This window comes from Arachis hypogaea, chromosome 7 (assembly GCF_003086295.3).
Source record: "Arachis hypogaea cultivar Tifrunner chromosome 7, arahy.Tifrunner.gnm2.J5K5, whole genome shotgun sequence".
NCBI lineage: Eukaryota > Viridiplantae > Streptophyta > Magnoliopsida > Fabales > Fabaceae > Arachis > Arachis hypogaea.
In genome coordinates this window covers 2429715-2439090 of record NC_092042.1, presented here as the reverse complement: position 1 = coordinate 2439090, position 9376 = coordinate 2429715, and the positions used below count along the sequence as shown (strand labels likewise).

The 9376-nt window shown below is 26.1% G+C and overlaps 1 long non-coding RNA gene across 1 annotated transcript; it reads right to left on the bottom strand.

Moving 5' to 3' along the window:
- Positions 1–213: 213 nt before the first annotated feature.
- Positions 214–2000, bottom strand: LOC112703892 (uncharacterized). The gene is made up of 2 exons (XR_011864247.1): positions 1418–2000; positions 214–485 (listed from the first exon to the last, which is right to left on the bottom strand). It is a non-coding gene; the product is annotated as an uncharacterized lncRNA (long non-coding RNA).
- Between the last annotated feature and the right edge of the window lie 7376 nt (positions 2001–9376).

The window sequence follows — 9376 nt, the reverse complement described above, 5'->3', positions numbered from 1 at the left end:
TTATATAACATTTTTGTTTTAACGTATATATGGTATGCCGTGTTAACTATGGTGTGATAGTCAATATATAATTGTTTAATTTAACGAAAATAGCATGTGTTGAACAATTTGGGGGAGTAAAGCAGAGAAGAAAGGAATTAGGCAAGTTGATATGAAAAGAAAAATCAAAGTTAGAAGATGAGGGTGGTGAAAATGAGTGGTGGCGAAGTAGCATATTAGAATTAGTGGTGGATTTGATGGAATAATTATAATTAATAATAATAAACAATAAATATAAAAATAAAAGGCGTAACCGACCAAGATGAAGAAGAAATAGGGCGGGAGATGCATGATTTTCCCGCGCAATTGAGAGAAAGAAAAAGAAAGCGTTCCAAATTCATTTGTTTTCCGAGTAGCCAGCCACCACCAACTGCCGTGCGCGTTTCGAAACGGGCCCCACCACCCTCCACTTGCATTGGCTTCTCTTATTGTGCTCCACCGCCACCCTACGTTTACATGCACCTTTGTGTTATCAGTCTCTATAAAATAATTGCTTTTATTTTTCTATATATATATATATATATATATATATATATATATATATATATATATTTTATATATAAAAAAATTAAAAGATATTTATTTATATTCTGTTGTTGTATTATTTCCTTAAGAGATAACATAACATATTATGTTAGATATTTATTTTAATGAATGTTAAAAAATATTTTTATAAAGATATTTGTTTAACTATATTTTGAAATTGTGATTATAGAAAAAAAGTACTGATTAAAAGAAAAAATCATCAATTTTAGACAAAGATAATATTTTTATTATAATATACAAAATTCAAATTCTATAATTTACTATTTATAAAAAGATATCTTTATATGACAAAAATGATAGAACTTTTATTAAAGTATCAACGGTTTTCTTTGATTCCATTTGTTATAGATTTTGAATTTATGGTCAGAATTGAAATTGAAAATAAAACTCGACTTGTTCAGTTTTTGTAACAAAAAAATTTTAGTTTGATTTCTTGAATTTTATTTATAACGAGAGAATATTGAAGAGGGGAGAAGTTTTATTTATAGTTGGATATTTTTGTAGTGTTTTAAATAATAGTTTAATTTTGATATATAGATAATATAAATTATTTTATATAATTATAAAAGAGGTATATATTAAATCCGTATTTAAAAGATTTTGGTATTGATAAAATGGTTTTTGACTTTTGTTATTGATAAAATAGCCTTCGAAATATTTTAAAATTTGACAAAATCACCCTTAACATGAAAAGATGACAGTCATGAACAAAAAATACTAATATGGCCGTCGAAAGAGAACTCCGACGACGTTAAAAAGCACCACCAACCCTTCCTCCTCCTCCTCGGCTCTAGCGAGAAAGGATGCATGCGAGAGCTGATCGAGGCGGTACCTTTTTAACCGCGACATTGGAGAGTGTGGGGAGCGAGGTAGCAGAGGCGGTAGGCTTCTGGGTCACCGTAGATTCCAGCAACGCTGTACTCTTCACGTGATTTTTCGACGTCATCATAAAAGAAGAAGAGAGACAAGTGTTGGTGCTGTTGTGGTTTGGAGATTGGAGAGTTGTGGTTGTGGGAGCTAACGACACATATTGTGGCGGTGGCGGTGGGTTTAGGGAGGATTTTGTTGTAGAAGAGAGAAAACGAAGAGGATTTCGATATATAATTGATGGTGATGGAGGTGGCGCGCGAAAGTTGATGCAAGAGGAGAACAGAGATTCGAAAGTGAAGCAGTAGCCATGAGAAAATGTGTCGCCCTCTTCTATTACACCATAGTGGGTCGTACTCTCTTGCGTCCCCATTGCAGGCATCCTGCCTCCCTCGCCGGTGCCAAATGAGAAGAAGAAGAAGAAGAAGAAGAATGGGTTGGTGGTAGGAAGAAGAAGGACAAGGACAAAGAGAGGAAAAAGAAGAAGGGATTGGTAGTGGTTTTAATGTCACCGAAGCTCTTTTTAGATGGTCACATTATCATTTTTCGTTCACTGTGATGTCATCTTTTCATATTAAGGGTAATTTTGTCAAAATTTAAAAGGTTTCAGAGATTATTTTGTCAATAACAAAAGTTAAGTACCATTTTGTTAGCGTCAGAATTTTTCGAGTACCGATTTAGTATTTATCTCATTACAAAATTATATGTTTTTTTGGATGATCATTTACGTAGTTAATGATATAATGTTACATAATTAAATGCACATATAAAATTATTTTACATTAACAGTCCATTAAAATTAAATTTTTTAAACAATTAAAAATTATTTTTATCAGCTTTCTGATAATTCACTAGCAGGATTGATAATTAATCCATTTCTTTTTAATAAAAAATACTCTTATCATATGACTAAATTATTTTTTTATGGTGAAATATATAAGCATTAATAATTATAAAAATACTTTGATATTCATTTTAGTTAATAAAAATGCCTGGTTAAATAATTGTATCAAACTAACCAACTCAATCTTTAATTATCAAAGTTATTTGGACATATATAAAATTTTCACCATAAAAAAAATTATAATTTATTCCCTAATCTATCATATTTACTCGAAACCCTCATGATAGATATCCATTAATTAATAATCACATGGCATGTGAATTCCTTATAACTTTATAATGAATCTACACAGGGGTATGGATAATCCCTGGATCTGGTAGCTCATTAAATATTGTAGTAATTAACTAAGGATAAGGTTCGTTTGAGTTTCTTCATACCTTAGGAGTTAGGACACTAAAAATAATCAACAGAAAAAATAATCTCCACTTAAAACATTTTTATCATTGTCTTTTTAATATCATCTCTTTTATCCAATATTCAAATTTCAGACTATTAATTAAAATAGAAAAAGAAAAAATAGCTACTATATCAAGAAACTTTATGATCTTTTATAGAAGGTAAAATTATTAATTCATATTACTTGATAATTATTATCTATCTTTTGACCTTAAATAATTGTTTATTTTTTTAAAATATTTTGTTATATTTTTAAATTTTTTTGGTATAATAAAAAAAATATATTTTAATCATTTCTATTAGCTGCATCTTTAAATACTGATATGATACATTAAATAATTATATTTATGTGGTACATCTTATTATGTCAATATTTAATATAATAAATTAATAATAGAAAATAAATAAATATCATTCTAAATTTTACTTGATTAAAATACAAAAAATTATAAAAACTGGAATAAAAAATAAATTTTTTCTAAGAATTGAAAATCTATTATCTGTTTATTAAATTTTTTAATATATATATATATATATATATATATATATATATATATATATATATATATTACACTATAGGACTAAGTTGTGATGTTAATGGATTAGAAGGAGTTAAATTTGAAGGAAGAATTAAGAATAAGAAATTCTTGAGGGTGAAGTAAAGATAAAATAGAGTAGAATAGGGAAGAAGGAAGATGAAGTAATGGTGTATGGGAAAGAGTGAAGGGGGGTTGGGGTTATGGTTATGGAGACAAGATCCATAGTCCCCACCCAATAAAATAAAATAAATAATAAAATGTAGGTGGGCCCCACATTCCCACCATCCCAAATCAATTCCATTGCAATTGCTTGCACCACCCATTACCAAACAAGTGAACCAACCCACCTCTCAACCCTTCATCCTCATCCTCATCCTTCTCATCCTCATCTTCCAAGTTCCATCTCTTCCTTTTAATTCTTTTTCCTTTTTTCTTTTCATGTTCAAATTAAAGATTTAATCAATCATACTTTATTAGCTACAAGTACAAAAATAAAAAAAAAGTAAAAGGTGAACACTTAAATTAATATGCCTGTTAAATTAAATATAATATTTTTTAGTTAAATTAGTTATATAATACTTGTCAATATTTAAAATTTAAATTAAATTAATTTAATAGTTAGTCTACTAGTTTGTCTATTTATGTATATATAAGGTTGGAAGTGAGTCGAGCTGAGTCGAGCTAGACCAAGTTTAAACTCGGCTTACAAAAATTGAGCTTGGCTCACGACTCGACTCATTAATAATCGAGCCTATTTCTTAAACTCAAGCTCGACTCATTTAATTTACGAGCTCAATTCCAAGCTCAAGTTTGGCTCACTAGCTCACGACCTTAACTTATCGAGCTATTAACGAGTCGAGCTCGAACTAGCTCATGAGCCGGCTTGACTCACTTCCATCCCTATGTATACAGATCAAATTAAATATTTACCTATAGAAATTTATCAAATTAAAAGTATAATAAAAAACAAAAAAAAAACATATTTTTATAATAAGATAATTGTTAATATTTTATCCTATAAATTTTACCAATAATATTTTTTATGGTCAAGTTATAAGAGAATTTTTTTAACATGTTAAAACTAAAAAAAAAACTTTTATATGCTTTTTTAAATTTTATAATGAATACCTTAAGATGAAAGAAAATGTATTTTTTTGTTTCTCTTTTTACACCAATAGAGTTATTGGTGTCCAACATACATCAACTTAAGAGAGGTTTATTTTTGGGTGTGATTACATTATTGATATGTTAATAATAAGATAAAATAAAATGTTGGAAGATGCAAAAAATAATGGAAGAAGGACAGGTGTGTGGGGAAGTAATGATAAAGAAGGGAGAGTACAGCCACAGGTGTGGGTAAGAAGTGCCTCCATGACCTACGAGACTGGGACCCACCTTCCTTTGATGCTTCCCTTCTTTGTCCACCCATTACCCCACACTCAAACGTGACACCTTATGAAACTCCTTCGGTTCAAATTTCAAAACCATATCAAACTGGTTCGGTTCAACCCAAACCAAATCGACCGGTTTATATTACGGTGGTTTAGCAGCATGGTGTAACTCACTAATCCCTCTTATGGGGAGAAAATCTTCCAAAATATTCATAAATTAATTATTAATTTATTATTTTAATTTAAATATATAATTCAATTGTAATTTATTTGGATTAGATGAGAGTTGTTGTTCAGGACGGACAGAGACTTTTGGTTAACAACAATTCTCGAGCCAGACTTTTAACATGTATATAAATATATACTAATTTAATATTTATTTATATTTTTCCTTAAAATATTTATATGCGCATCTGCTAATTCTTAAATTTTTATATAACTTTTAGTAGATTATTTTTAACGAGTGTCTAAGAAGTAAGAACTATGGTTAAAATATTAATTTTAATAACCTTTTAAAACATTCATGTGAGAATAATATGTGCAAAGTAAATAGGGGTATATATAAGGTGAAAACTCACGTGTAGTTCAGGTAAAATTGATAGTTGAGAGTCGTTAAATAAAAATTTAGTTTAACCAGTCAAATTATCTAATCGTTCTCAATTATCTACTTCACATTAAGTCGTATCATATATGGCCAACCAACTTGTACTGATCAAATGATCAGTTTATTTATCCATTTAAATAAGTATTGAAATTTGAATTTTATTTTGTATATAAAATAACTTATTAATTAACGACAAATTTTTAAATAGAATTCAGATTACGACACATTAATTTTTAACTTTTGGAATTGGAAAATACAGTGAAAAAAAAGGGCATGCATGGCCTTCAATTCTAGGGTGTGGCCTTGGGAAGAAGGGAAAGGAAGAGGGGGTGGGTGTGTTGGGTTGGTCAGCTGCGGTAGGGTCCACTTTAGGGTTAGGGATAGCAATGAGCAATTCATGATGGTCAACCACCTTTGCCCTACATGGTAGAGGGTTATGACCTTTGTCAAAGAGATCAAATAAATCATGCTCATTGGGTTTGGGTCCCATTATTCGTTCATTGGGTTATCATAATATTGTATTTTAGGTTAAGTTTTCATGGTGGTGGTAACATTTTTTAACAGCTTTAAACTCAACTTGTACAATGCGTTTAGTTGGCATAAATTACTTTTTAAATAGTTTTCTAGTTGTCATCATTCACCAAAATAGGAGGTACAAGGATATTGGCTACTATGCTTTTTATAGCATGTAAAAAGTTAAGAAAAATAATTACATATTGCAAAAGAAAACTATCATTTTCCCCCCAACTTAAGAAATATAGAAAACACACAAAAAAATATTTTTTTTTGTAATTTACAAATTGCTTTTCATGATTTGCAAAAATTTAAACCAAGTTCTTAAAATCAATCATGTTGTTAGGTGTATACTAAAATTAATCACTAAAATTAATTATTAATATAAAATATATATTATAATATAAAATAAATATTAAAAATGAGTTAAATAATAAAAATATTTATATACAAATACATAGTAGTCGATTTTAGAATACAAACAATATTTAAAAAAAATAATCTGTATTATTCATTTTAAGAGAATTTACCCAAATTTTAAGCCATATACAAAATTTGCAACCTTTAGCTGGAAGTATTTTTTTTAAAGATAAAATATATTTTTTGTTTTTAAAATTTGTTAAAAATTTTAAAAATACCTTTACATTTTATTTACTTTTAGTTTTGTCCTAAAATTTTTTGATTTGCATAAAATATCTTTGGCGACTAATATTTCAAAAAATTTAGAATTAATTTAGCAAAAGTTTTCACAAGAACAACCTTTAATATAAACTAATCAGATATAATTGTCATATATTATTATTAAATTAGTATTAAATTTTTTAAAAATTTAGCTGTTAAAAATATATTTGATGCAAACTAAAATTTTTAAGATAAAATTAAAATAAAATAAAAGATTGATTTTTTTATATATGAACTAAGTTTGTGTGTTATATGTGGAAGAAGGGTGTGTTGTATTCTAATGTGACAATTTTTTTTTTTAATTACAAGTAGTAAAATTAGAGGTTTGATTTCCTCAGTAAATGAACAACAATCAAATTGGACGATCCAATTTTTTTAATAGAGGAGAATTTGAATTTTTAGAGTATAGAAATTGATAAGTTCATTTTTCATGCATTTATTTCGGTAGAACTTAATGATGAATTTCTTTTATTTTATTTTTATGAGTAAAGTATTGTTTTTATTTCAAATGTTCGAGGCAAGTTTTAAAATTGTTTTTAACGTTTCAGTCGTCCTATTTAAGTTTCTAACGTTTTAAAATTGGCTCAATATTATCCTACCATTAGGAATCCATCAATAAAATTGACAGCGGAATAAAATTAAAATAATTTTAAAACGTTAGAAACTTAAATAAAACGAAAAATGAATTGTCAATTTTGTAATCATGTAGGACGATTTTGTGTATTTAAATTGAATCGTCTTATTACTCTTTTTGAAAAGATGGATTATCAATTTTGTAATCATGTAGGACCATAACAGTGTTAAATATGCGATTCTCTAATAATACTACATTACATAACACTTATCTTTAATTCAAAATTAAAAAATTAAAATAAAATTTAGTATTATTTTTAAAATTTTTTAACAAAATGAAAAAAAAATATATTTTATCCTTTTCTCGACATTTTTATCATGTTTTTCTCCTCAACTAATAACATATTTTATCCTTTAATTCTTGTATATTTTATTAGTTTATGGCCTTGTCAAAAAAACTAACATTTTTTTGTCCTTTTCAATTTGAGAGTCAAACAATTTTTGTTAACATATTATCTCTACGGAATATTACATTTTAAAATGTTATATAAAATATTTTATTTTTAATATTATATATTTAACCACAAAATAATTATCTATTTATAATTTTAATTTCAGATTTTCCTTTCATATCACGATGTCTTAGTTAACTTTTCATATCCTTCACTTCACATGTTTATACATTAGCCTAAATACTTAGAGCTATGGTCTAGAAAAAAAACTTATCCACTATCTACTGGCATATTTAAGATAAAAAACATTAGTAAAAAAATACTTAAAAATATTGAAAAGACATAGATAAATCTATTCGACTTATTCAAAATACAAATATTATAATTTATATCCATCTCAATTTAGAGAATAAGTTATTATTTTTTATCTTAAATGAATATGAAGAGATTATTTCAGATATTATTATTCATAAATTAATAATTTTTTAATATAAAATAATTTTTAAAATAATAAAAAAAAAAAGTTACTAACTACTTACAGTTAAAAATTTTGTAAGTAATAATACTTTTTTCTATAAATTTTTTATCAAATTCATATTTTTTATCTTAATTTATTAAAAAATAATTTAAATTTTTGCTAATTTAGATATTAAAATCTCTTACAAATATTCTTAATAACTTTAATAAGGTTTAATAAAATTTGATTATTAGTTTAAGCATTACTCCTACTTCCTAGTCATCTGCTTAAAAACACAACATTATTGAGGGTACTCGAATGCTTACTTTAATCATAGAAAAGTGCCTACATAAAAAATTGTAAAAATTAAAAGAATATTTTATATATCGCTTGAAATAATTGGTCACCCTTCTTTTATGGCCAAAATTGTTGCATATTATTATAAGGTTCCTCACTCCTATTATTGGTTATTTTGACTTCAACATATACACACAATTCGAGCCCAAAAGTGATGAACTATGTTCCTTTCTTTTGAAGGAAATCCTCCAAGCCAATCTTAAAATTAGGCTCGAACATTTTTTCTGTTATTTGTTTTTAAATGAAATTTGTAAATGCACAAATGGCCAAATTATATTTATTTGAATATTTCATAATGCTTTCGTTGATTAAAAAAGAAGCAGCTAATTTTGCTAATAATATAAAGAGGAGTGCTAGGAATAAGCATTTTTGCTAAATTCTGGCCAGCACTTAACCATAAAAAAAAAATAAATGATTTTTTACCATTAGATACAATCTTACACCATTTAAAATATTATTAATGACTAATTGATGGCTAAAAATCTCAAAATTTACTGATTTTCTAGACTTTTTCTAATATAAAATTAGTAATTTAAGTGTTGAATAAGTTTTATTTGCAGATAGAAAGCAACAAGTTTAATTACTTCAGTTTGAAGTCAATGATAGCTGTAATTAAGATTAAACAAGATTTTCTTTACTGTTAATTCTCTTAATCAATATTTGAGAATATAATCCTTAAACTCTTCGTAATAGATTTTTTTAAATAAATAAATTAAATTTTATATAAGGATGTTTTGGTCGCGATAGTAATTATATATGTATTGTTAAAATTAACATTGCATTTTTTTATATTTTAGTAACAGTTTTTTTTTATTTTTTTAATAAAAATATTATTAATTTTTTAATTTTAACAATACTTGTTAAAATATTATAATTTAGATATTCTAACATGTACCTTTTATTTACAATATAAATTATTAAATTATTTTTCTATTTTAACCAATAACAATAATAAAAAAGTCTCATGACCCATAAATTTAGTCTTTTAGTTTTTATTATTTTATTTTATTTTTTTGTTATCTTCTTTATCTTATCTTATCTTTACTTTTATCTTTTA